Raw genomic sequence first — 27,620 nt, forward strand, 5'->3', positions numbered from 1 at the left:
CCTGTTGCCCACACTTCCTGAGCTCCTGCCCAAGCCCTCTGCCAATTCTCCCACCAGGCTCCACACTGGCCAGCGCAAAGCTTCCCCAATTATGCAAATCCCCTGCTGGGGACACCAATCTCTGCTTTTTGTAGATGCAGGAACTCAGCTAGACCCTGGGAAAAACATAATAATGAATAAGATATTATCCTTACCCTCCAGGTGCTTCCAGGCTAATAATACCTATAGAGCTAATTAACTTCGAAGGGTAAAAGAAATGATACCTTCAGCTGTCCCATTTTTGCTTACATTCAGGTTAGAGAAAGCCACATGAATTGCTTCTTAGTCTTTGTAAATGGATACTGAGAAGAAACCACTGCCAAATCAATACATTTTAATTGGAAGTGTTTATGAAACCCAGGAGAATTTCCTAAATGTATTAATTGCTTCCCAAGGAAATATAAAATTCACAATTACTAAAACCATGAAAATTAATACAATGACAGCTCTAAAAGATTGCTTTGTAAACTGTTGCTAAATACATGAAAATAAACCAATTGACCTTTTAAAAAGTTTTAAAAAAAAAGCTCTGAATGATCAGTATACAAGAATTGTTTGCCTTGAGACTAACCAACTTACCTAAGGCAATATTGCAACTCATTTAAACGAGATTTCATCAACTGTATCATTAGTTTTTTAAAAGTTGTTTCAACAAAGAAGGTAGCTTAAAGGTTAGAGGTGAATTATCCTCCCCTTCCTCCTAGCTCCCACAATAACTTAGTATAGGTAAAAATTCTCTATTAGTTCTGAATTTAGACTTTAAAAAGTAGTTGGAGTGAAAATAGCAATGATGTTTATGTGTTCTAAGATGCTTTTTTTCAAGTTTCCACTGACTTGCATCAGACAATAGGCTAAAGGGCTGGTTCTCCATTAAACACCACAATTGCAAGGCTTTAGAAACCTGAAATTTTCCCCTGGAAAAGAACGTTCTCACCTGCACGGTCATTCATTCAGTAATCATTTCCGAGCAGCTCCCATGGGGCTACTGCTGTGTTAGGCGCTAGGAAATAGACAGAATGATCCAGTCTCAGGAAGTACAATCTTAGCAGAATGGGGATATTGGCTTTACTAGTGGCAAGTACACTGGGAATTGGGGACCCCAGAGAAGTAACACTTAAGTCTATACACCGAGGACAAAGCACTTCAACTGAGAATTGAAGGATGGATAAGACTTTGCCAGGCAGTGAAGATGGGCAAGGGCATTCCAACAGAAGGGCCAGCATGGATGAAAGATGCAAAGATCAGTGGGATATGAGGTTAGATAAGTGAGCAGAGGCCAAATAAAAATAATGACTAATTATGGAGCACTTACTATGTAACAGGCAGAGCAACAGGTATTTTATGTGGATTATTTTATTTGATCCCTCCAACAACCCTTTGAAATAAGTACTGTTATTATTCCAATTTTACAGATTGGAAAAGTGAGGCACAAAGAAGTTAAGTTACTAACTCAAAGTCCCATAGTTAGTCAGTGGCTTTAAAGCAACATTTTTTCCCCCTCTGGAGTCCACAAGCTTAACCACTTTTCAAATTATGAAAGATCCCATACACCAAACGTTAAGAATTGAGAAAGTGTCTTATAGACAAGGGGAAGCCACTTATGGATGCTGAGCCTGGGAGTGACATCGCTGGATATGCATGACAAAATGATTGCTCTGGTGCTCTGGAAGACAGGTTTTTTTCAGTTGTGCTTGTTTGTGTATTAGGGGTGGGGAGGAGGAGGCTGGAGGAACGCAGAGCACGAAGGCCAGAGTCCCAGTAATGAAGAGAATGCAATTCTTAGTAACAGAGAGAGCAGAGACCTGACTTGGGCAGTAGCAGTGGAGACAGAAGAATGGGCAGATATGCAGGTTTTTAGGAGGTTGGTAGGAGAAGACCTGGAGATTGGATGTCAGACAAGGAGTAAGACTGCAGAATAAGAAGGGTCAAGTGTTGGGAAGGGAAAGGCTCTTTCCCCACCTGATGTTTTTCTAAATATGAAAGGACATCAGTTAATATAAAACTCCTGGCCTCTTTCTGTCCTCTTACCTCCACCCACTTCGAGCTGTAGCCTTTTATCTGATGTTGAATTTGGTAGAGAAAGAGACGTCCTTTCCCTCTCTCCGGGTGGCAAGTTGCCTTTAGAAAGTATGCTTTCTACTCTGCATTTCCACTGAGAAGGAACCTTATAATTTTAGAAAATAACATCACTGCCCCCAACAGCTGGTGCATGAACCAGGAATACTGAGAAATAAGACAAAATGATGGCAAGTGTGGATGCATAAGTCCAAGGTGGTACCCATGGTTTGAGGCTGGCTGGTGCCTATAGCAGCTTAGATGGTCTGCGTGGCCAGTTTTGACAGTTATGCCCTTCCTTGGCTTTTAACTGCTGGGCCAGGACAAGAGGCCAGGTATGGTTTTCCCCTTGGCTGATCTATGCTTCCTGTGGCTCAGTACACAAGCAAGAGGCAGAGTGGAACCCTACCAAAAGTCTGTCCTCACCAAAAAGGAGGGACAGGCCATGGAGGTGTGGGGCCAAAGGAGGGATGGTACAAAAAATCCCTTTTGCTCCTATTAAACTGTAAAGCAGCTGAGCTCCGCATATACAGTGGCGCCCCATGAGGCTGTGGGTTTACATTGTTAGTGCCATACAGGTGTCCAGGGGATGTTTTCCCCCAGGTATGCTAAGTTCCCAGTGCCCAAATTAGCCAATCGCTTGATAGGATATTTTTCCCATTGCCATTGCTTTTAAGGTCATAGGTTGTGTGTTTCAGTGCTTTATAGGTAGGCAGCACACAGGGGAAAAGAAGTAAAGAGCTTTCAAAGGCATGAGATAAGAAAGGGGGAAAATACAGCTCTAATAAGATCCAATGATAGGAGCTGTCTCCATTGCAAATTTTTATTCCTTCCCAGAGGTCACCAATGCCTCAGATAGCATGTCAAAGGAAGGAGACAACTATATAGGGGATGTTTTCCCCCAGCTATGCTAAGCTCCCAGTGCCCAAATTAGCCAAACTCTTGCTGGGATATTTCTCCTATTTTGTGTTTAAGGTTACAGGTTGTGTGTTTTAGACAGCCGGTATCAACTGACTGGCTTCCTTGGGAAGCTGAACTCTATCTCTTTTGGGCCTCCACCCAGTTGCCCATGCATCTATACTCTAGCGGCCCAGGTGTCCTCAAACTATGCCCATGAACCACCTGCAGGCCACCTAGCACATTTATCCGGCCCTCCGGGTGTTTTTGCCACCGCAGCCTGTCCTGCTTGGCAGCCGACTCATCCTGGGCCCACAGTGCACACTCTCCAACGGTCTGAGCGACAGTGAACTGGCCCCCTGTTTAAAAAGTTTGAGGGCCCCTGTTCTAGCCTGTAACAACTCTTCAGTATTACGTTCTGGGAACACTATTTTGCCAGAGATAGGGAACAACAGCTCAAGGGCTGGGAGTTGGCTTATTTTCTAACCAATGCCCTTGAATGTCCTCTTCACTCTCTAGATTCTTTGTAAGAGATGTTCATGGAGACTTGTAATTCTATCAGGGAAACTTACTGAGAAGAAGAACTCTTACAGAAGAACTCCCCAATTCTCCCTAGATTCTGTCTGAGCTACAATTCCTGGAAAATCCCCAAATCTCTCCAGAATCAAGAACACCTCCCACTAAAACTTATCAAAACAACAAACTGAGGAAGATGGATTATTGATTTTAATTTTCTTGGACTTCTAAATCACTGTAGCAAGAAAATATGATTTTGGACTTGAATTCCCCTGGATTTTATTAAGCCTTTAGGTTTTAATAGGGGAATCAATATTCACTTTATGCATCTTTATAATGTTGGGATTTTGGTGTTGAAATAGAGTAATGCTGTCATTTAATCCCACAGGAGGACATGGGTAATGTGCCTTCATCATGTGCAATGTAAAATAGAGCAAGGGCGAACAGATGGCCACGGAAACCAAGTAGCCTTGGAGTTAATTCGGTTAAGGGACTTGTTTGATCCATTTTAGAGCTTTCTCAGAGCAAATCTTCATTGCCCACTGGTGGCTCCAGGATGATCTCCAGAGAAGCAAAGGAGGTAGGGGGTGGGAGCATAATAATTTGACAGGCTGCTCATGTCCCCCCTGTGGGAAAGCCCCACTCCAGCTACCCAAATGGTTAAGGCTAACAAGAGATTAAGGCTAATAAGAGAATAACAAGATGATAACTAATAGAAAGAGGATGAGTCTTCCTCCCTCTTGATGTTTGCCTTTAAGTGAAGGGTCGTCAATTACCAACACATACCTGACCTTGTTCTACCTCTTCCCTGTTTGGCCCAAATCCCACCCTAGAGCTAGCATCAGAATCTTCTGAGGTGGGACTCAGGCATCAGTGTATTTTAAAAGCTCCCCAGGTGATTCTAACATGTAAGCAGGGCTAAGAACCAATGAACTGAATGATCGTTAAAGGTACCTTCTAACTTTTTTTTTTTAATGCTGTGATCTTACCAGCAGTTAAAGGAAATGACTTTGAGGCCCTTGGGGCATCCTTTCTAGCAGCCCTGAGGCTCAAACGCATAGTGTGCAATCAGCCTTCTAATGGGAAAAAAATAATACAAGGGCTTCATGTGTTGGGCCCAAAGCTTGCCTCTTTTGGCTCCCTGCGCAGGTCACAGTCACACAATCAATGGTGGAACTGTTCTTTACTCTAACTTGAGAGCAAAGTAATCAGGAACAGTCCAGCCACACCACAGCCTAATCACAAAGACTGATACTTCTGGGGCTGTGTTAATCAATCCTTCATGTAGACAGACCCTTATGGTCAGACCAATTCTAGAGTGATTCTGCCTCCACAGTTGGAATCTTTTATCAACTGAAATCCTCCTTTCAGCCTTCCCTCTCACCTAAGTGCAAAATCCCTCCTAATGGTAGCATCTGTTGTCTGCTGCACACAGAGTTGATTACAGATGCTCTGAAAGGAATTTAAGTCTTTTCTCTTGCTACTCGGAAGGCAATAGTGTGATGGGAAGCGGTAACTCTTTTTAGAAAATAAAAAAAAAAATCTTTGGCTAAACAGTGACTGCAATAATAAGGTGAAAGATATATTTTTGTATGAAATATTAATATTTGTTGAATTTTTATCTCTTTCTTTGGTACTAAATATGGCCAATAACCATACATGCACTGTCTCTTAGAGCTACAGAGCAGGTGTGCAGGTAACTGGTTACCAAGCAACGTATTGGCTGGGGATTAGAGCACACACTTGCATGGGCATAACTCTGAATAATGCAAACCTTGTTAAGTGATACATTTTTCATTATCCTAGTATCACATCAAGTTCTATACCACCATTCCCCCCCCTCCTTTAATCTAGGGAACATATTCCTATTAAGAACCTTGAAGAAATCTTACCATCAGATATTTCTTTTTTATTAAAAACAATGAAAAGAACAGATTCATTATATCTTATCCATCAAACTTGCTATCTACCTCCACATCTGTTCGGTTTTTGTTGTCGTGTTAAGAAAGAATAATTATCCAACAGACCTTATAAGAAATGAATTCCAATGGAGTGAATGAACTTTACTAATGACTTGCCTTTATAGCTCCTCAAGGAAAAAGTTACCTATTCTTATAATCCTGTTTATTCTTTCAAAATGAAAAGGTCTTTGGTGGTTATTTTAGATCTTAGAGGGTTTTTTAAAACTAGCTCTCAAAAGCCTTCTGATCCTTGATAAACATGATCAAAATATATTTAAGATGCTTACATCTACTCAGTCCCTGAGTATAGAAAATGCCTCTGCCCTTCACCTTCACTTTACTAATTAAATATTATCCTGCATTAAGAACCCTAAGTAGCAACTAGAAAATTCATTTATAGAAATGTTCTCTGATACTTGTGATGACATCATTTTTTAAAATTATAATTAAATGTGAGGGACAATTAGCTGAGGAAAGAAAGAAGGGAAGAAGGGAAAGGAACAAAATAAGTAAGTGTTCAAAAGGGGTACCCAAGTCTCCCCTTTTCTCTGGAAACGTTAAACAAGCAGAGAGATCTATTTATATCGCCCTTCTATGTATTTCATAGAATGGCTCCCTTTTTTCAAGCCTATCTTGCAATTGTGTGCATGATTTGCTTACTCCAGAGAAGGAACTTCCATGTGGAAATGGGATGTGAAGTGATTTTGGTGCAAGGGAACAAAGTAAATATTCTTACCCTTAATTTTAAGGCTATGTATCCATGATATGAATTTTATCATAAAAATCGACAAGGACATTTTTCTAAACCTAGAAAGAATCCAATGGGGTTTTGTCTTGATTATGAGTTTACAGGAAAAAAAGCATTTTACCCCAGTGCTTGTTGCTAAGGTCGTAGTTATGAATATAGAGGAAAAAAACACACGTTGCTCAGCCTTTGGAATGCGTGCAAGGCTGCACACAATCGCTTGCCTCAGAGAATAGAGCAGTGGGAACCTGCTTCTGACCTGGTGGCTTATTGAGGCTCAAACTGGCAATTTTATAAAATTTCCAGCAGCTTTCTAACTGTGTCTATTATTTATGATTCAGCATCTTCAAATTTATCTATAGTACGCTTAACTCGACCAGAACACTAAAAAATGGCAAAGTTGGCAGCATCAAATTTCCTAGGGAAAGAGCTACGAAAGCTATTCCTACTCCCCTTACCTGCTCCTTATTTTAGAAAGAAAATACAATATTCTCCATTCTGGGGGTAGGGTGGGGAGTCAACACATAATTTCTTGGCATGAAATGCGACATTTCTTTTATTTAAACTTAAAATTTATATGTGTGATACTCTCATTATACCTAAAATAAGGATCTGGAATCCATACTACTACAAAACAGCCAAGTGAAACCGCTGCTTTCATTCTTCGAGATGCTGCCATAAGATACACACACTTAACGTTCTCTCCATCACTGTTTTTTTGTTTGTTTGGGTTCTTTTTCTCTCCTAGACTAACCTGCTCTTTCCCAGTACGGCTGTCGCTATGTTGTCTTCAGGTGAAAAGATCTTTTGACTGGTAAGTCAGCAGAGTTGTTTTAAGAAAAATACAGGTAACTATAGGCTGCCAGATATGTTCAGCTTTAATTTTGTTCTAAGACTTGTGTCTTAAAATTAAAAAAAAAAAAAAAGATATTCTTGTCTGCCTATCCTTACCATAGGAAGTTGGGGCATTTCAAATACCGTATTTATGTACAGAGTGTTCTTATAACCTCAAGCCAGTTTATATCAAAATAGTAATTTTCTCAACAATATTGTTTCAACCAAAAATCACACTTGAAAGATACTCATTACAAGGAATTGTAACTTCTGAACACAGAAATTTGTGCTGACCTAAAACACAGATAGATTTATATATATAAATTCCTGCCCCCCCACATATATACTCATATAATCACATAATAATAATGTAATAAAAACATAACACAATCTAGATAGAATTTTAAAACTAAAATTTTCTAAAAGCATTGTCTGTCTAGTATGTCCTGATTGGTTATACTCTTTATTCAAACAAGGACTTTTTCTAAAAGTATTTGCCTAAAGTTGACTCCATTTCTCAAAATCAGGCAACAAATGAAAAAGAGAAAAGATGGCTTATGAAATTGTTTTCTTTTGTAATCTTTCCTGCAGAAAACAATTGGATTGCACTTCAGAACTGAACCTTCAGACTTATAGACTGGCAAATACTGCCTCGCCTGTTGCTATTAACAGCGGCTATATATAATTGCTTTTTTCTTTACAATAAAAAGACATCTGAATTTTAGATTTACAATATGTAAAAATCAGCAATAAATTCATATTTTATATCAATCTCAAAACCAAAAAATACAATGTTTATGAGAATCAAGGTGAATGCACAGCACCCTCTGTGAGTCTATTTCATCTTATGAGTCACCTTTCCTCCTCTTCCTGTGCCCCTGGAGCTGCCCGAGAGCCACGGCCAAGCTACTCTGCTTTGTTCAGCAAAGAAAATGCTCAGTTTTGCCTTGAAGTCTGAATTTATTAAAAGATATAGAACCTTCTACTCTAAATATTGTTACCAACTCTTTCCCCCCAAAAAGGTTGAAATGCAGTCTAAATACTGTTGTCAGAGTGGACACCTAAATAATTACATTTTTAGTGTATTGCATTTTCTTGCACTATGTGAATCTTTTTAGAAATGGGGCGGGCCAAACATTTTATGACTGAGAGAAAATGTATTAGCATGTCTACGGTGCCCACATTTAAAATGTCAACCTCATGATTCATTATCTTTTGTCAGTTCTCCTATGCACTTGCACATGGTAATTAAAAAAGTCTTTCAAATAAAATCTGCTAGCAGGGGGCTGGGGGGAGGTGGGTCTTGAGGGGCAAAGTTTTGGGGGGCAGGAGGAGTACAGGTTTGTGATTAGACCAGATGAGGACTAGAGGAAGGGTGAAAGAACCCCTGAGGTAGACAGCAGTGCCCCTCACCACCCTCCCCCCCAAACAGGCCAGGAGGTCCTGAGTGTTGTCTTCCTCCCTGACTGTGAGGAAGGAGAACTAGTCCCCTGAGAAACAGATAAAGGATGTCAGCATGCTGAATTGTACCCTTTTACTGCCAGTGCTATTTTACCATCTGCTAACTCATTCTCTGGGCCATTAGAATGCATCCTTTCCATCATCAGCTACAACTTTAGTTTCAAATCTGGGTACCTACGGACATACATAAAGAGGAACCCACGTTTATCAAGTACCTTCTCGTGTGTGGTGCTTTACGTCCACTTTCTTTCTTAATCCCCTCTCTGCCCCATGTGGTTGTATTCTTCCCCATCTATTATCTCGGAGAAACACAAAACTCAAACAGGCCAAGCAGCACCTTTATGCAATGGAACGCACTCATGAAGAATTGGTTTGGCATTCAAAGTTAGGTCAGATTCCAAAGCCACTTGTTCTTTCTACAGTATCATGGAAGCTGGTGAGATATAGATTTCCTCACCAGCGAAGGAAATTGAATTTGGTTTTGAATAGCGTCATCCAACTCTCACCTCTGAAAATAGTTTTGGCAGTTCTTCAAGTAACGGATTTGTATTTTGTTGCCTAACATTCATTTCTGTTTGATAACATTTCCAATTTAAGTATACTGAAGATTTTGTTGATCTGCTGACATTTAAATTAGTTTTTGCATGTTTTTCCTTCTGACAATTTTAGGTCATTGAATTTCAGAACAGAGTCATGATTATAGAGAGGAGTTTCCACCATATTACATTATATCATATTATACACAGAAAAAAAGGCCAAGGATGACAGTTCTGGAATTATATACTTCTCAAAATGGGATCCAACAAATGCCTGCATTAGAATCACCTTGGAAGCTGGTTAAAATGCAGAATCATGAACCCCACGGCAGAAATACTGATTCTGGATATTGGACCCTGTTACCTATTTTAAACACAAAAGTTCGGCAATCACCACAACAGACGATACACTGTGAAAAAATGTTGTATTATAAAGACCCAAACTGTGGAAGTTTACATATCCCAAGAGTTCTGAAGAGCACCATTTCCAGTTATAGAGGTCTTGGATTTGAAATGGACACAAATGAAATTGACTAGACTTTCTTTGTGCACATACACTGATTATTTTAATGAAAAAAAAAATGCCTTTAAGTATGTCTTTGCTGATAGGAAGCATGGCAAATCAGATTAACCCATCCACACCTTTACCAAAAAGCAGCAAATTAACATATGAACAAAACCTAAACATGGGTCCCTGGGCCTAAGGCAACTAGCCCACTGTCTTTCTCTCTCTCTTATTCTCACTGCACTAGTCTTCTCCCTTTATATTATGTGATTATATGTCTCCTTTTTCCCTCTACCTTTTCATGTTTCATAGTGAACCTAATATGCCAACATAAGTGAATTTTTGTCTTATGTATATGATATGTTAAGCTATTCATTAACAGGCCCCTATCAATTCCACACATATGTCATCTCCACCTTTCCTCACCTCTCACTTAACCCTGGAACAATGACAAACTGTAGTTCCCTGAGCACCTAATGCTGACTCACACTGCACTATTTTCTTTCAGTAAAATGACCTTCAACTCATTACTTTCTTTACCTGATTGATGTCAAGTTCTCTCTCAAAGGTGTCTCCTAGATACCTTCTGTGATGCTCTATAGTCCCATTTGGTGTAAAGTAAGGTGTTCCCATTTCTGCCTGCACATTGGAGTCATTTACGTAACTTTTGATATAAATATGCCCTTCCAACTCTTTTATGGTTATAATTTACATGCTATATCTTCCTCCATACTTCTACTTTTAATCTATTTGTGTCTTTAAATCTAAAGTTTGTTTCTTGAAGACAGCATATGGTTGGGTCTTGCTATTTTATCAAATCTAATCATGTTGTCTTTTGATTTGAATATTTACTCTATTTGTATTTAATGGAATTATTATTATGTGTATATTTATTTTTTCATTTAATGTGGTAAATTTATTTGCTTTTAGATTTCTTTTTTTTTTTTTTTTTTTTTGAGACAGAGTCTCACTTTGTTGTCCAGGCTAGAGTGAGTGCCGTGGCGTCAGCCTAGCTCACAGCAACCTCAAACTCCTGGGCTTGAGTGATCCTTCTGCCTCAGCCTCCCGAGTAGCTGGGACTACAGGCATGCGCCACCATGCCCGGCTAATTTTTTATATATATATCAGTTGGCCAATTAATTTCTTTCTATTTATAGTAGAGACCGGGTCTCGCTCTTGCTCAGGCTGGTTTTGAACTCCTGACCTTGAGCAATCCGCCCGCCTCGGCCTCCCAAGAGCTAGGATTACAGGCGTGAGCCACAGCGCCCGGCCTAGATTTCTTTTTGTTTGTTTGTTTAGGGGTCTTCTGGTGAGGACCAGAAAACTGCTAGACAAATTCTAAAAGAGCTATAATACTAGGTTTCATATTTTTAATTTTAGTATAATTATTAATATAGTTGAATTTGTTTTTAATATGCCTCATCTTTTTTTATTCTTGTTTTTTCATTTACTGTCTTCTGTGTAAATATTTTTTAGCATACCATTACAATTCCTCTGTTAGATTTTTGTGCATATTTTTTAATTCTTTTCTTAATGGTTGTTCTAGTGTTTATAATATTCAGCTTTTAACTTACCACAATCTGCTTCAGGTTAATATCAACTTAGTTTGGGTAACATATATCAACTTAACTTTGGTGTAATTTCATTCCCCTCCTTCCACTTTGTGCTGTTACTGTTAGATATATTATATCTATATATGTTATAAAGCTAGTGATACACAGTTATAGTTATTGGTTTAAGCAATATTTTATTTTTAAATAAGTTTAAGAGAATAAAAGAGAAAATAATTATATATATCCATCCTATATTTACGCATATTTGCCATTTTTGGTGTTCTTCATTCCTTTCCATGTATTTGTGTTACTACTTTGTGTCATTTATTTTCATCTTGGAGGACTTCCTTTAGTATTGGTAGTAAGACAGGTCTCTAGCAATGAATTTTCTCAGGTTTTGCTCATCTGAAAGTGTTTTTATGTTATCTTTATTTAGGAAGCACAGTTTCACTGACTATCGAATTATTTGTTGATGGCTTTTTTCTTCTTTTAACACTTCGAATATGTCAATTCCTTGGCCTTCTGACCTCCAGTGTTTCTCAGGAGAAATCAACCATTAACTGTATTATAGTTCCCCTATCATAAGTCATTTTTCCTTTACTGTTTTCAACATTTTCACCCTACTTTTTCTGTTTTTCATCAGTTTAATTATGACATACATAAGTGTGGATCACATTACAATTTTACTTCTTGGAGTTGGTTTGGTTTCTCGTATCTGTAGATCAATGTTTTTCTCAAATTTGGGAAGTTTTCAGTCATCTTTTTTTAAATAATTTTTTCTGACCCTTTCTTTCATGACTTCCCTTCTTGGATTCCCACTATGTGTTTATTATTATTTTTAATGTTCCACAAATCTCAGATCCTCTTCATTTTTCCTCAGAATTTTTCTCTCTGCTGTTTGGATTAGATAATTTCTATTGACCTATTTTCAATTTTTCTTTATTCTGCCATCTCGAATCTGTTAGGCCTATTTAGTGAATCTTACATTTTAGTTATTTTACTTGTTAACTCTAAAATTTCCACTTTTTTAAAATTTAGTTTCTATTTTTCTATTGAGATTCTCTATTTGTTGAATCATTGTCTTCATATTTTAATTCTTCAAATATATTTAAACCAACTGCTTTGAAATCTTTATAAGCCCAACATCCTGACCTATTCAGGATCAGCTTCTATTGATGGTTTTTTCTCCTGTATATACATCACACTATTCTTTTCTTTTACTCACAATTTGTTTTAAACTGGGGATTTGTAGCAACTCTAAATTATGATGCATTTTTCTAAGGGCTTTTGTGAAGTAACTTGCCTGTACTTAAACTATGGACTCTGTCTCCCCTATAGTGTGAAGCAGTGAATATCTATCTCTACTCAGTTTTTAATTATTTATTTTTATTTTTTTAGCTTGACTTCTGATGATCCACCCTGGTGTCTACATACCTTAGTGGTGAGCCAATAATTTGAGCAGAGACTGTGTTCTGCCCCAAACCACAAAAACACCTCATCCTATATAACTTACATACTCTATTAATTAATCTGTATGTATATTGGGGAATGCATTAAAAGTTTAACCAGTTTTCAATCCTTCACTGGCTTTCTTTTCCACTGGTCTCTCTTGGGTCTTCATTGTGCATGTGCATAGTTTTCCAGTTAGCCAGGATATGTGGAGAGCTTATTTTAGTCCTTGTATGCCATGTCATAGAAATTTCCCCAGTTAAATATCTGGCTGGTCCGTCACTCACCCAATCAAAACCACAACCTCAAGCTATGAAAGCTGCAGGTTCCCCCATGTGTTTACTACTAAGTTGGCCATTTTTAACTGAGAGATCTTCAAGTTTTTTCCCTTACTCCAAGTCTAACTCTGTTACATAAAAATGATGGATATTATTTCAGCTAATACTTGTAAAACCTCTGTCCTTGTTAATCAAGCTGGGGTGGGAAGGATGAGGATTTTATCATTTTTTTCTTATAAATATGAAAGTTACTGTTATATTTATATCTGACTAAAACATAAGGTCAGACTTCATAGGTGAAGAGATTAATAAACTAAGATGTTTTCATTCAGAAAAAAAGAAAATAAAAGGACAAGCTCTGGTTTTTTATCATTCGAATTACTTTAACTGTTTTATTATTATTTTGGCTATGAGGTATTTTTCCTTGTTACTTCCTCCATTATTTAGCATTCAGCCAGTTTCCACCTGCCTAATCTTCCCCCAAATACACACCCAGCTATGTTTTTTGATCCAAATCTATCATACTATAATCATTGTATGGTTTATGAAAGTATCAGAAGAGAAGGGTCAAGTGAATTGTATTCTAGTTTCTAGCTTAGTTGCTAACAAAGCTAAATCTTGACATCTCAGGGTCTCAGTCAAAGTAGACAAAATGTAGAAGTTAGTCAATGTCTTCCAGACCTTTTATGCAAGGAACAGCCATTTGTTGGCTTGACTTTGTTGGATAGGCAAAGTATGGGTAGGAACAGGTGAGCAGTAGTAGCAATAAAACTAAGGTGAAAAAAGAAAATCCCAGTACAAAGTGGTATTCATTCCCACCCTAAAACACCTTTTTCTTTCTTGCCTTCTTTAGTTTCTAACTTCCTATCAATAGAAATCAAACATAATGGAGGAGTTAAGGGCACACAAAATATAACACAAGCCAATGCAGTAAGTGCAAAAATGTACCATGAACCAAGACAATCAAAGGAAGAAGAGACTGCTTTTTGGAGTAGAGATGAAAGTTGAGAAGAGGGTATAATGAAGCTCATGGACAGAAAAAAATTAATGAAGGTGTTAAATTAGAAATGAGCCTTTGTATTAAGGTAAAACTAGCTACTCTAGCAAATAAACATGATGTCTTGATAGAATAATACAATAGAAGCATTAATGTCACTCATATGAAAACCAGTCAGATGGGGGGAAAAGGGAGAAAGAGGTTGGAGTGGACTTTGCTTCACACAATCATTAACATTCAAGAATTCATGTTGATGGAGACTTTACCACTATCAGTATATGGCTTCCAAGATTGCTCTGGAAATCATCATCTAGCCAACAGAAGGGGGAAGAGAGAAGTGTGTATGTGAGGGGTTTATGGAACAAAGTTCTCACATTCCCCTGTGAAAAATGAGTCACACAGCTCCTCCTAGAAGTGGGGGGATAAAGGAAGAGGCCTTGCTAAATTTAGCCTCTGGTGAGGCAACTGCAAGAATCCTTTCCAATAAGAGAGGAGCCCAAATCATATGGACAGCCAACCATTTCTACCACAGCTTTATATAATGGGTAAACTTCAAGTGAGCAAGGATTGGAGGAAACAATGAAAGGCATTATCTGCTATTTGTTTTTGTCTGCATTTGATTTTGATTTTCCTTTATGGAAATAATCTTCACTCTTCCTAGTCCATGTGATTTGATAGGACTGATACCAAGGACAGGTATGGGAATAAGGCTTGATTAATGAGTATATTCTACCTCCAACCACTTTGCTTGATTCAAGGGTGGATACGGAACTTGGGATCAATGAGATCACATCCAAGACTCTTACAGAGGTTATTAGGAAGATATCTGACAGGTGTTCTTTTTTTCACCAGTGTTGCTAAGCTGGTAGGATATACTTGCAATTCCTGGTGGCTATATATTACCTTTCATGGAAGAGTCTACCTAGGAATCATGGTCACACAAAGGAAATCAGGAAAAAGAGGTGGAATAAAATTACTTCCTGGATGCAGGCATGCCTAATACCAGGGGCAATAAATTCTCTTTCTCTTAAATAAATTTGAGTTGTATTTTCTTTAACTTGCAGTTGAGAGCCCTTAATATCAGTGGAAAATAGGTGCCATTTTTTAAAAGCAGTCTAATTTGTGTGGAATTAGGAAACATGGAAGAAAGTAATAAGTGATAAGACTGAGAAATCAAGTTAGGTTTGGAGCACAGAGTTCTTTAAAAGTTAGGTTAGGAATTTGGGGTTTAATGAAAGCCTGCTAAACTGAAGTACAAAGCAGTAAAGAAACTTGCCTAAGGTCACAGAGCTAGAAGGTAATGAAACTAGGATTCATACCTAGTATGAATCAAACTAGGTAATGCATACCTCTGATTCTAGAGCTGCATGTCTAATGTGGTGGTTACCAGCCACATGTGGCTATTTAAATTTAAATTAATTTAAGTTAAATAAAATTTAAAATTCAGTTCCTTAGTTAAAATAGACATATTTCAAGTACTCCATGGCTATATATGTAGCTATTGCCTATGGTATTGGACATTGTAGATAGAAAGCATTTCCATTATCAAAGAAGATTCTATTAAACAGCCCCCTTGTAGAGCTTGCGTGTGTGTGTGTGTGTGTGTGTGTGTGTGTGTATGTGTGTGCACGTCCATGAGACAAAAAAGGAACCTAGGTTGTCATCCAAGTCAGTTATTGAACTGTATTTGGGCTGAAATCTCCATTTAGAAACCTAATTCCTAATTTGTATACATACAAAAAAATAATAATAAACCTAATCTATAACCTAACTATTTTTACTTTGGAAAGCCTTATATGTAAGCTTCTAAAGAACTTTTAGTAATTGTAAATATAAACAAAAAGAAATTTCATTTATATCATATAAGGGAGCTATAACAAAATATTAGGATATTTTTTTAAATGCTTTATATTCTGACAATTACAGAATGATCCTATGACTTCAAAATGGAAAAGAGTCAGTGATACCAGAGGTTTTCATTTCTTTCTGACCTTTTCTTGGTAAGGATGATCTGTGCACTGCCCCGTGCCTATTACCTTCTAATTCTGCTCTAAAGATGTATCAACTTTCCCAAAATTTCCTCTTTGGGGATTTCCAAAGAAACTGTATTGTATCATATTTCACTCTCACAAAGCAGTGAGATTATTTATGCAAATGAAGCAATGCATAAGACAAAGAACCTCCCATTATCATGAATTACATACTCAGTGAAATAAAATGACATGTACGGTAACTACATACATGTTAAAAAGTCTTTTTCATAATGAAGACACTCATCCTTTGACAATAATTTTCTACCAACCATTTTTAATCTACTTAGATTTATGGAATAATTGTGTGCTTCGACCTCTGATCATCACCTAGCTCAAAAGGCAATCTCCATCCCCTTTAGCACCTACACAGCCTACTTTCATAGAAAACTTTTACAGCTGCATTTAAAATGCACGTTTGGATTGATGCACATTTGATCTTGGAAATTTGAAAAGGGCAGTACAGTTTTATGATCTTTCTGCCTCCACCTTTCTAGAAGAAAGGAAGTGCAAGATTTGCACAGTGCTCAACTCTGTTGCAAAGGATTTTTAGACAATACTTTACAGTGGTTTTGTTCAGCTCCAAGTCTTAACCAGGTCAGATTCTCAAATACTTGGCTGTAAGGTTACTTAGGACATAACGTGTTCAGTTTTATTCCCTGCACTCCTGCCCCATAATCTGGCTCTATGTCTCAAGAATAACTGGGAATAGAAACAAGGCTGATTATCACACATGTTATCATGCCCCAGGTAAACAGACTTGCAGCTGGTAGGTTCCAATCGTTTTCTTTCATGTTCTCTTCTCCCTCCACTTCAAGGAGGTTGCAGGTTTTAAGAGATTGGAAATCAAAGTTACCTGGTTTGATTTAACCTAATGATTGCACAGTCTGTTCAATTACTGTGTTAATCCCAATGTGTGTTCGAGGGTGAATTTCTGGTGTGGGAGGAGAAGGAACAAGGTACCACTGAGAGAATATTATTGTGTACTCACTGTTCTCACCTTTCCTCCCCTCCATAAACAGTTCTTGGGCCCAGGAGGACCTTCTGACCTACAGGAGAGGCACTCCAGAATCCCTTTACTGTGACAGTTAATGAGCTTGTCTCCAAAGGACAAACACAGCAGGCTGTTCCAAACTAAAGAAGAAGATTTTACCCTGATGCAAATGCAGAACAGCAGAGCTTTCATGAAAAATGACCCTAAGGAAAGGAATCTTCCAACAAAACAAAGTCAGGGGATGCTCAGCAACCTACAGCCAATAAGCAGGGAAGCCCAGGGATGGCTTCTGCCATGCCTGTGAAGGTCAGGGTCAGTGCTCAGTTAAGGGACATAAAGTATTTAAAGCTTATCTTTGCTACCTGTCCATTCTTGGTGGCATCTCCACCTCTTTTTGTGTGGCAGCCACCTACTCTTGCAGGCTACCCAGGAGCCCCATTCTGGTGCCCATGTTTTCCATTCCTCTCTTTGCAATAAAAAATTATCTGTCTTTCTTCCTGTTCCATCCAGGGCCTACATGACTGGTCCACTCACTAAGCCAGGATACTGATGGCTGATAATTGCTCCATGTGGTCCTCCTTCCAGAGATACCTGTCAGTTTTTAAAAGAGGCCTCTAATATCTTTACCTAAAGAAATAAGTAATGTAGAAATGCCAGATAAGCCAGCATTTTATATTTGACACGAGAGGAAGGAAAGTGTCTATTTGTGTTTCTCAAATCATAACCAAGATGTCTCTCAAATAATCCCTTATACATTTGCACCATATAAGGGATGCACTGTCCTTTTCAATGCACCAAGACTAACCTATTTACTTACCTACCTTTGAAATTCTATGAGGCTAAGGATGTAAAGTAAGGCAGAGTATGAACTATTCATAGGCACAAACAGCACTGGGTCGTGACAGCTAACATGTTACCTGGTCTGTATGTGTCCCATTAAGTTCAATTAAATGACATAACTTTTGCTAGACTTTCTTAGGAACTGCTGCATAGCACGAATATCACACCTACTACGGTATAGCAGACAAACCTACCCATGGCTGCCTGTGTGAGCTCAGCTAGGCAAATGTCAAGTCTGAACCTCAGGTTCCCTGTACATAAACTAGAAAAAAAACAGTAGCCACTATCCAGGGCTGCTGTGAGCATTAAATGAGATGGGCCTGCAAAGGCAGCAAGCCCATGGCCCGGCACACAGGAGGAGCCCAGCAAATGCTCTTCGTCATCTTCACCCCCAGCTTCAGGATTAGTTTCTCATCTAAAATTCTTTTTATATGAATTTGGATACCCATAAAGTGCATATTTTTTCTTTTCTGTAACCACTTGCTCTCCTGCTTCTGCTGTCTGGCCAACATCTTAGAAGCCCATTGCCGTGACCTCCCAGGGTTCTCTCATGCTGGCCCTGACGGTAGATGTGACAGCCCTCATGCAAATTCTCACTTGGTCAATAAGAACCTTCTAAGAACAGACTCGGAGCCTCCACCAGCGTAAGAACAAGGACCTGTTCCACACAGAGCTTCCAGCCCCACTGAGGGGACAGGCTAAACAGATGAAACCTCATAAAACAATACGAGACTGTATATTCCTACTGTGTGTTACATGTTGTAGAATCTAAGCAACGATAACAACAGCTAAGGTTTAATGAGAGCTTGCCATCAACGAGGCACTGCTCTAAGTATCTATAGATGTGTATACATGGTACTGTTGTTTTTCCCATTTTGTAGATGAGGACCTTGAGGCAGAGAAGAGTTGAGTAATTTCCCCACGACCCTGCAGTGGAGTGGCCACCATCATTACTCAATTCAACAGAAACCTACAAAACACCATGCTAAGCACAAGGCTGAGAGTGCTGAATTAGTGTGAGATCCTTAAGCAGGAATCATATTTCCTGATTTTTATTTCCATGGTTCATAAATGTTGGTTAATTGACTGACTATTAATAAATGAATGAGAGAGGCTTGTTGCAAGATACAGGGCTTGATAGGGAGACATAGAAAAGTAAAGGCTACTTTTTGGCCAGCAGAGTAGCCAGCTCACAAGCCCAGAAGCTAGATTTAACATGATAGTATCCAGGAATCAAGAAGGAGATTGACCTTAATGAAGCCCAGGGTTTGTTTTGAGGATAATGATGGAGAAGACAGAGATGAGATAGATAGAAACAATGGGAAAGTCTTAACAGCTAAGCAGAGGTGACACCACGGGCAAGAAGAGACACCTATAAATCCTTGAGCAAGGGAACAATTTGAAAAAGTGGTATTTTAGAAAGACTTGGTCTGGCAGGAGTGAAAAATTGGAAGAGAGTAGAATAACCCAGGTGTGAGGTCAGGAGGGGGTAAATCTGAGTTTGCCAAATGTCTGAATTTGAAGGAAAAGCTGCAAGAGCCAAAGCAGAGAGAAATAACAACCCAACAATTCCTGGGTGTCTTTCATGGGCCTGAAATGATGCAAAGGGCTGCAAATGAAAGCACAAAGATGATGTAACCCTTGGTGACTGATCACCAAGGAGATGAAAATGAAGTTGAGAGAGACCTGCCAAGGTGGTGGTCGAGCATTAGGCTAGGAGTGGGGCCATCGCAGAGCTAAGATCAGAAGGGTGAGATACCAACTCTAGACATGGAAGTTAATACAACTCACATTTCTCTCTAAACCCCTTATGAGCATTTATCTCTCTGGTAAGATTTTAAGCTTCTCAAAACAAAAAAGAAAAAAACAGAACCACATATCATGCATATCTTTCAAAATACCTAGGACAGTATTGGAAATAAAGAAATCATACAATGAATACCTATGACCAACTGTCTTTAAATCCAATAGGAATTTATTTTTCAAATTATTACAATAACCTAGTCTCCTTCTATTTCCTCATCACTTTACAGTACCTCTCACTTTTTCTCCATACCTCTCTACTTTTGACGAGATATACTTCCTGCTGCTTCCACCATCTGGCACACTGATTTTGAGTTTCAGAGACTATCAACTCAGAAATATCATTTTTTTTATACTATCAACAAGTTACCATAAAGAAACAAAGAACTGTATGTTAAAGTTGAGAAGAAGTTTAGGAAATACTGTGTGATCCATGTTAGGAAGGTATATCATGTTGGTATTAAAGCTTGGGAAGTCCAAGTGCTCACATTCCATTATTGACTTTCCACCTTATACCTATACATTTCCTTTCTGGGTGCCTAAGTTGTTCCATCTGTATGTGGAAAATACTCCAGGCTGAAAAATTCACACACACAAAGAAGAAATCCAGAACCCAGCAAGGCTTCAGCACAATGTTGGATTAATGGAAAAAGTCCAAAGTGGGGAAGAAGTAACTCTCCAGCACACAGTCTCACAGGGGATTATGAATGCAGCATGGGAAAGACAGGTGCTAGAAAAACAATGGACTGCCTACTCAATAATTATCTAGAGATACATGATGGGAGATAAGATTCCAGTCAAATGGCTGACGAAGTTCCTTAGAGCTTCACCGCCCACTGCAATGATCCCAGAAACAAAAGATACAGGGGCTCAAACAAGTGGGAAGGAATGAAAATGGGTTTCAATTCTCTTGCAAATTCCAGTTGATTGACATTAACTACCTAGACCCCTGTGTTAAGGACTTGGGGGCTGTTCCTGGGATATTTCTGGATACAGTACTATAACTTATGGGTGACACCTGGCAGCGGGAAGGGGGAGGTGATGATGGTATGTGTGTGATTAGGTTGATCTGGTCAAGTCCAGATCCCATCTTTAATTAGCATGAATAGTCTAAAAAAGGATTGAGTGAAATTCAGAGAATGCAAGTGACTCTAATCTGTGTTTCCTAAGTCATTACTAGGTACAGGGCACCATACATTACAAAGGGAAGCCTTGCAGTGGAGGAGAGAGAAGGTAGAGAAAAGAAAATCAAAAGACCTGCCAGTACTGCAAAAATAGCTTTACAACCTCAGGCAAGACATTTAACCCCCCAGATTTCCATGTACTAATCTGGAAATGGGAGAAGGCGATGCACTTTGGGATACAAAATTCAACATTGTTGTTGTTGTTGTTTTAATTTCCAGTACTTACCCCTTCTTTTTCACACAAAATAATAATAATAATAATAATTAATTAATTAAAAAGTTGTATCTCATCAAAATATGTAGATCATTTTTAGGTAAGTTTAGTCTACCTTGAAGATGAAAGTGAGAGTGATCATAGCTTAACTACAGCATTTATATATCTAACATTCCTAGATCTTAACTTTTATCTCTTTTCCTTCCTATAAAGCATGCTGTATTTATCTTCCCCAAATGCTCGACTTGAGAAATGTAAGTAATGTTGGCAGTAGCTGAGTAGCTGGTGAATTATTGAGTACCAGGTAGGGGCTGAAAGAGCTGACGGAGAAAGGGACGGATATTGGTTCCCACATTTCAAATTGTATAGATGAGAGGGTGGGAGAGAGGAGCTCCCTCCCCAGAGGAGGAAAGAGCCACTTAGTTTCAGGTATTTTGATCTCGAGGTGCACGTGAGCTATCAGAATGAAGCTGTCCAGTTCCACATGGAAGTCTGAAGCTTAGGATAAAAATCAGGGCCAGAGATAAGATTCAGGAGTCATTGGTATATTGATGATAATTGATATAATGAGAATGGATTAGAGCAACCAGGCGAGAGAAGTGTACAGAATGAGAAAAATAGTTTGCTTAGGATGAAAAGAATTCCAGAATTTAACTGGGAAGCAGTAGGGGGTCCCCTGAAGAAAACCAAAAAAAATAGTCTGTGAGGTGTCATGACAACCAGAGAGTGAGGTGTCAATATAGCCAACAGGACAGAGAGCTCCATGAAATAGTGACAGCAGAAAAATCCAGAAAAGAGCTTTTTAAAAAGCCCAGTGGATTTGGTGATTAAAACACATCCGACTGTTCGTAAAGGTTTCAGCAGAACAGAGTAAGTGGATGTAAACTGAAGTGAGGAAAATAGTATTTTACTGTTATTTGGAGCAGTATGAAGGATGGTGTGGGTAGAGCCCAAAAGATGGAGAAAGAATATATTTTAAGTACTTCCTCTTTTCCATCACCTGCAACTGGATAAAGGTGAGCTGTGTTTTATATACTGGCATGAGTCTATCAAAGGTTGATTTCCACTGACTCATTGCTAGGAGAACTGACAGACCACACTAAGAAGAAAATAACATCTCAGAAAGGGGGAGCTTTCTAAATCCCATTTCCTTGTCTGCTGTGTTACTTCTGTCAGGTTTTAAAACAGTCATTCGGCCTCTTTGTTGATCCATTCCCTTAGCTGTGGAACGGAGAATAATTCCCTTTTAATTGGATCCTGAAGTGCTAAGGGCCTTTCAGACTGCCCAAGGTTCTGCAGTGTTTGGAGACAGTATCCCAGCTCAGAAATTTCCCAGCTACTTTGTCCTACTCCTGAGAAAGCCACTTCTCCTTTCACATGAAATCCATAACCTCAGTGCTCGAGATGTAAATTTCTTCTCGTGGGTTTCTTTGGCTGTGGACCCTGGACTATATCCTTGTGTCTACAAAAGTAAAGTGCAGGACTGAGCAGATGATCCAGACGATTCTGCTCCCAGGTCAACGTTGGCCTCAGCCTGTTCATTTGTTCAACCAGAAAACTTTATGAAACTAAATTCCTACTGCATAGGCTACAGCCTCCAGTTTATTGGGTCTGTGCAGGTTCATTTGAATTCTGTTTCTTTCCTCTTGAATTTCAGCCTCTACCAATTTCGTGTCCCCCAGGAGCTGTCGTTAGCGGCCATATATTCTCTCTTGTAAATAAACCCCAACTGTCTGCTGGAAATTTCCACTTGCATCTCCAGCCATCTCACCGAGGGCAACACACCTAAAATCAAATTCATCAATCTCTCCCCCAAAACTGGCTCCTTCCCAGACTCTTCTATTTTTGTCAATTGACATCATTCTCCTCATCATCCTGGCTCATACGCTCAGCGTCATCTCTGCACCCTCACTCTCCCCTGTCTTCTGTATCTGTTCCCCAAGTCCTAAAATTTTTCCATGGAAATGTTTGTTCCATTTGTTCCCCTCTGGCTTCTGGTTTTTGCACACTTTTTGTATGTCAGATGCCAACCATGCTGAGTACTTTATAAGCCTTACCTCGCTTAAGTCTCATGAGCACCCTTGGAAGAGGTGCATGGAATCTCCCCGCCACCACCCTTCTGCAGATGAGGAAATTGTGCTTCAGCTGGCTGGGAGATAACTGTTACGGACTGAAGGTTTGTGTCCCCCCAGAATTCATATATTGGAACCCTAGCACCCAGTGTGACTGTATTTGGAGATAAGGCCTGTGAGGAGGGGATAAAGGTTAAATGAGGTCACAAGGATGGGGCTCTCATCCAATAGGGCTGGAGTCCTCATAAGAAGAGGAAGAGACACCCTTTTTCTCTCTCTCTTTCTACCATGTGAGGACTTAGAGGGAAAGTACTCATCTGCAAGCCAGGAAGAGCATCCTCACTAAGAAACACACCAACCAGCACCTTGATCTTGGACTTCCCAGCCTCCAGAACCACAGGGAAATAGATTTCTGTTGTTTAAGCCACCCAGACTAAGATATTTTGTTATGGTAGCTCAAGCAGACTAAAACAGAGACTGTGCCCAACCCATCACTAAGGGACAGAGCTAAGATCCAAACCCAGGTCCACCTCTCTCCAGAGGGCATGCGTGGAGCCAGGTACCACCCTGCACAGACCCTCGTCACTTGCAGGGAAGGCTTGGGAACAGCTTCTTGGTGCCCACCTTGTGTCAAGTCTTCCTTGGCCTTCTCCGGTTAACCTGTGCACGTCAGATTTGTTTCCTCAAACACTGCTCAGATCAGATCATCCCTCTGATCAAAGCTTTCAGTGGCTCCCCGCTGGCTGGAAGATCAGGTTTAATCTCTTTAACTAGGCTTCCAAGTTCCCTTTAGTCTGGCCTGAGCCTTCTTATCCAGCCCAGCTCCCCTCGCATCCCATCTGAAAGGCACACCGTTCTGTTTATCAAAGTTCCATGAGTTATTTGGCTGAGAGAGCCCATGAGGGCAGGGGCTGCATTAGTCCCATCTCTGCATGCCCAGAGTCTGGCACATTGTAAGTGCTCAAGCAATCGCTGTTGAGGGAGTGACAGAATGAATTGGTGTATGCCATCTCCCTGGCTTGGCTGTACCACCAGTCTGTCCTGTCATCTGCAGTTTGCCCAGCGGCAGGAGCAAGCCCAGACCCACCTCAACAATGATGGCCTCTACACTGATACCCCCAGGCCACTCCAACCCACGTTAGCCCCTCCTCTAAGCCCCTTCCCAAGGACTATCTCTGTAACTCTCTCAACACCTGTCACTTACTAATCTAAACCAAGCTGTTTGTCCATGTTCAAGAATGTTCATTTTTGCATTGTTAAACTGGTAATAATCTGTGGCAGAGACTGCCAGCTGCCTTCCAAAGTCTCCTCTATTTTTCTTGTTTATTATAAAAATTCTGATCTTTAGATGGGCCCATTGTCATCCAGCCAAAAACAAAACAAAACAAATGAAAAACACATGTCTCATCCTTCTTTGCAGCTAACTGTAGCCACAAGATTAAATTTTGACCAATGAGGTATAAGCAAAAGTGTGTGTGTAACATGTGGGAAGTGTCCTTAGAGATATAGCTTTCTCCTCCATATCCTCAGTCCCATTGCCTGGAATTCAGACGTGATTATAGAACTCCAGCAACCACATTGTACCATGAGGACAAGGACATGACAGAGCAGTGATCTAGAAAGGACCTGGATATTTGCCAGCATCATGGAATTGCCATGGCATCCCTGTATGGCCTGCCTCTGGACTTCTTTTTGAGGAAAGAGAAATGAACTTTTATCTTGTTTGCACCACTGCTATCTATTTCACACAGCCAACATGGCATATACTGCAAATGCTTGTTAATAGCAAAATAAATAAAATGAAGTATGTTGATATGAAGGTAGTTAAAAGAAAAGAACTAGATCTATCTCTCTTTAGAGAACTAGATCTATCTCTTTGTCTATTTATTTGCTTGAGAGAAAAATATGCTATATGTGATTATGATATTTTTAAGTAAAATAATAGATTCTTATATTACTTATATAATAACAAATGACAAAAACTTTTATCACAAAAATTGCTAATTATTTCTACTCTGTATATACCTTGCCTGCTCAATGATTTTTCAAACTTCCCAAGAGCAGAGGAAAGAACCTTTATTTTCTTTGTGTCTGCCACTCTCCCTAGCATATATTAGGTCCTAATATTTGCCTAAAGCCTTTGGAAATCTGTCAAACACAATGCGTACAGAAACGCCAGTAGAAAATGGAGAGTGGGGATGGGGACTTAAAAACCGTGATCCCTCACCCCCAATAATTTTCCAATACTTTATAACCTAAAAGGTTGCTCACTTTCTGTTATCAGCCCTAACGCAGGAGAAGATTTTATGCACAACTAAAGGATTTGGTGTGCCCTTCAGTCCTCTATCTCTACCACATTTAATTTGCTTTTTAGTAAAAAAATGGAACTATTTTTAATTCTAAAATGGTGGTGAAGCTCAATCATGAGAGAGGCTGAAGGAAACAATAAAAGGAATAAAATTTTCTTTATAACATATAGTTTGAGAGTTAAAATGAAGAAGTTCAAACTTACTCTTACTCTATGTATTTAGTAGTTATGTTCCAGACGACAACGATTTCTTTCCATCAGCTGTGCAAATCCATCTTAATTTCATACTCTTTACCGGAATACTTTGTTTGGGACCCATTGAGAGGGAATAGGGCACAGCTTGGAAGTTTATTGGAAAGACCAGCTCTTGTTTATTTCATAATTATACACTTGACATTTGGAAACTCCTGCTTGTTACTAATCGCTTAATTAGGCGCCCCAAAGATCATAAAAAATCATAGGTTTAGCTTCAACTTAAAAGATCTTTTAACTCCTCTTGCTCTGAAATTCGATCTCACTCACTGTACAAGCAATTACAGTCCTGAAAGTGACTGCTGATGATAACAGACCTCATTTAAAGGAGAGAAATCTAAACACAAAATGACCTGATTTTTTTTTTTTTAAATCTGTGTGTCCACAAAAAGAAGATGTGCAACAGATAAATCAATAATGGAAAAATAAATAAAACCCTAATCATTGATTTACATGCAGCGAATGATTCAATATCACTTGCATTAATGGAGATTTACATAAACAGTCTGAATGGTGGGTGACCTTCAGGAAAATTGCTATTAAGACAAAGGCCTTTGCATATCTGTTCAAAGATGTTTGACAAGACAATACTCTGCATGTCTTCATTGTTATAGGTTCCATTTAGATCACCAAGAATTTTCTGAACTATACATATCACTTACCTAAAGGCAACAGTGTATCTGGTGAATTTTGTCAATTTACGAACACACATACATATAACACCCCAAATAATTATGTCTAGGAGTGCAAATTAGAGAACACTATTTTTTTTTGTTGTTTTATTTTCTTATGAGCAGACAATGATATGCAGAGAAAAATGAGGATGACCTTAATTGTGAAAGCACTTTTGAAAACAAAGGGTACTATAAAAAGGCAGACTAATACTCCAAACTAGCATTTCCCGAAATACATTACCAAAAACCCTGGTTCATGAACAGGCTTCACAAAAAAGAGCTCTGTGGTCAAAAGAATATGAAATATGATGCTTACGACCTCCTCTCAAAGATAGTCTCATTAGCACATTACATTCTATAAGCATATTAAAGGCTCTGAAAAGCCCTGCACTAAAGTATGCAAATGTAACCAGACCTTTTTTCCTGAAGTAACTTGTATAAGTTGTATAATTCCACATTGGGAAACCGTGCTCTCAATTAATAGTCTAAGGTTTGGCTTTCACTTAGTGTCAAACCCTCAATGGAAAGCTATTATGAAAGTTATTGACCAAATGCTTGCCATGGGTAAAGCACTATAGGGAACAAGAGGTAAATAAAGTAGGATCACTGATCTTCAGGAGCTGACACTCAGGTAAAAAATTTTACATGCATACCCCAAACTAAAATGTATCATGGGAAGTGATATGGGCAGGCAACAATTGCCACAGGTAAGACAAATAGGAAAAGTTTCAGAGTCTGTGTCATTTCAAACTGAATCTTAAAGAATTTGGAAAGAGATGAGGTTTGGAAATATGAGACAAAAAGATGAAGGGGCAGAAAACATGTTGTAGGGGGTGATAAATCCACTAATTGACTAAGGTAGAGAGTTGAGTAAGTGGCCTATAGGCTAGATGCTGGAAAGTTCACCAACAATTTCACATAGAGGTCAGATTCTGAGGATGCTTGAATGCAAGGCTAAGGAAAGTGGACATTAGTAGGTATGCAATGTAGAACACAGAAGAATTTTGAGAGTAATATGATTAAAGCTCTTTGCAGAATGGTTTGCAGTGCTGCCCTCAGTATGAACATGCAACCACCAGCAGTTTCTCATCAACTACTTGGATCACAGCAATATATAATTCAATTCTTAAATAAGTTTGTGTTACGAAGGTTCAGAGAGCTGTACATTTTATCAGAAATGCTCAAATGCAACCAAGAGTCTAAAAAATTATAGTTTTAGAATAACAGAGAAGAGCAACAAATTTCTGCTGCCTTCCATAAATCCAACATGATGGTAACACAAATGTGTAAACCTGAAAGGTCTCAGTGTGTACTCCCACTCCCACTTGGGGAGGTAACCATGGAAGGGTCCCGCAAAACTGATGGGACCAATGTCACCACCACAGCTTTTACTGGTTACAAGAAGCCACATTTATCCACCAAA

The 27,620-nt window shown here is 39.0% G+C and overlaps 1 long non-coding RNA gene and 1 other non-coding gene across 2 annotated transcripts in view; both read right to left on the reverse strand.

The window, feature by feature from the left end:
* LOC105877102 (uncharacterized) overlaps nucleotides 1-27,620 on the reverse strand; it is a 60,352-nt gene that overhangs the window by 15,193 nt on the left and 17,539 nt on the right. The gene's annotated exons all lie outside the window — the stretch shown is intronic.
* Nucleotides 10,848-10,907, reverse strand: LOC142873576 (U7 small nuclear RNA). Its single transcript, XR_012921579.1, has one exon. It is a non-coding gene; the product is annotated as a U7 small nuclear RNA (small nuclear RNA).

This window comes from Microcebus murinus, chromosome 10 (genome assembly GCF_040939455.1).
Source record: "Microcebus murinus isolate Inina chromosome 10, M.murinus_Inina_mat1.0, whole genome shotgun sequence".
Lineage (NCBI taxonomy): Eukaryota > Metazoa > Chordata > Mammalia > Primates > Cheirogaleidae > Microcebus > Microcebus murinus.